At 57.8% G+C, this 1,145-nt stretch overlaps 1 non-coding gene across 1 annotated transcript in view; it reads left to right on the top strand.

Moving 5' to 3' along the window:
* The first annotated feature begins 759 nt into the window (after nt 1–759).
* LOC145207720 (small subunit ribosomal RNA) overlaps nt 760–1,145 on the top strand; it is a 1,824-nt gene continuing 1,438 nt past the window's right edge. The window contains exon 1 of the ribosomal RNA XR_013854161.1: nt 760–1,145. This exon is cut by the window's right edge and continues 1,438 nt beyond it. This is a non-coding gene — a ribosomal RNA (small subunit ribosomal RNA).

Below are 1,145 nucleotides of genomic sequence, written 5' to 3'. Positions count from 1 at the left end.
AACACTTCTAGCATGGGCCGCATTTTTAGACCCACCCCGGCTCGATGGGACCAGCCGCGGCCGGGTACCGGGGCATGCGGTGCCGCGCAAAAAGATTTTTTTTTTGACTCAGGTGCGTCATTGCTATGTTGAAATCAGCGCATGGCAAGCCATTGGAACGGCTTGGGCACGTGTGCCACTTTTTCGAACCGTCGGGACATCGGGGTGACTGGGCGGTTTGGGCCGGACCAGGCCGGGGGAAAACCCAATTTTTGTTGATGTGCCCCCTGATGCCAGCAGGGGGTCCGCATAAAGTTTTTTTACTATATATGAGGGGTAACTCTCTCTGGGTGAGCGGTTGTGCGCGAAGTCTGCGTTGATGCTGTGAAGCGTTACGGAGGCCAACATGCGCTGTGTAAAAGCCCCGCTCCCTCGTGCTTGCGCGTGCACGTGTATGGCAGTGCTCCGTATGGCGGTAGGCTCGCTGGGCAGATGTGCTGCTGCTCGTCCGACGCCAATCGCTCTCTTCGGAGGTGTCTCACGCCACGTGGAAGATCGGTTCAGGAGCCCGGAATCTCCGTGTGCTTTGCCGACCGTGCGCTGCTTGCGACACGGCCGCTGCCGCGGAGTGATGGCTGTTTTCGGAGTTCGCGCGGCGAACGAAGCGAAATACGTCGGACTCGTCTTCCCCGTGGAACTGACGAATCGAGAAGGTGCGGCGGCGACGCGGATGCGCGCTGCCCGAGCTGCCGCCGGCAACGGCGATTGCTCACGGTTAGCTACCTGGTTGATCCTGCCAGTAGTCATATGCTTGTCTCAAAGATTAAGCCATGCAAGTCTAAGTACGCGCTCTCGTACAGTGAAACTGCGAATGGCTCATTAAATCAGTTATGGTTCATTTGATCGTACATCGTACGTGGATACCTGTACAAAATCTAGAGCTAATACATGCGGCAGGCGCCTGCCTCACGGCGGGCGTGCATTTATCAGTCCAAAAACCGACCGGGCCGGCGTTTCGTCGCGCCCGACACGTCTTGGCGACTCTGGGTAACTCAGCGGATCGCACGGTCTCGCACCGGCGACGGATCATTCAAGTGTCTGCCCTATCAACTTTCGTCGGTAGGGTATCGGCCTACCGAGGTTCTTACGGGTGACGGGGAATCAGG

The sequence above is a fragment of the Phallusia mammillata genome, unplaced genomic scaffold, assembly GCF_965637545.1.
Source record: "Phallusia mammillata unplaced genomic scaffold, kaPhaMamm4.hap1.1 HAP1_SCAFFOLD_147, whole genome shotgun sequence".
NCBI classification, from domain to species: Eukaryota; Metazoa; Chordata; class Ascidiacea; order Phlebobranchia; family Ascidiidae; genus Phallusia; species Phallusia mammillata.
The sequence above is the reverse complement of the archived record's forward strand: the minus strand, read 5'-3'. Positions and strand labels throughout refer to the sequence as shown.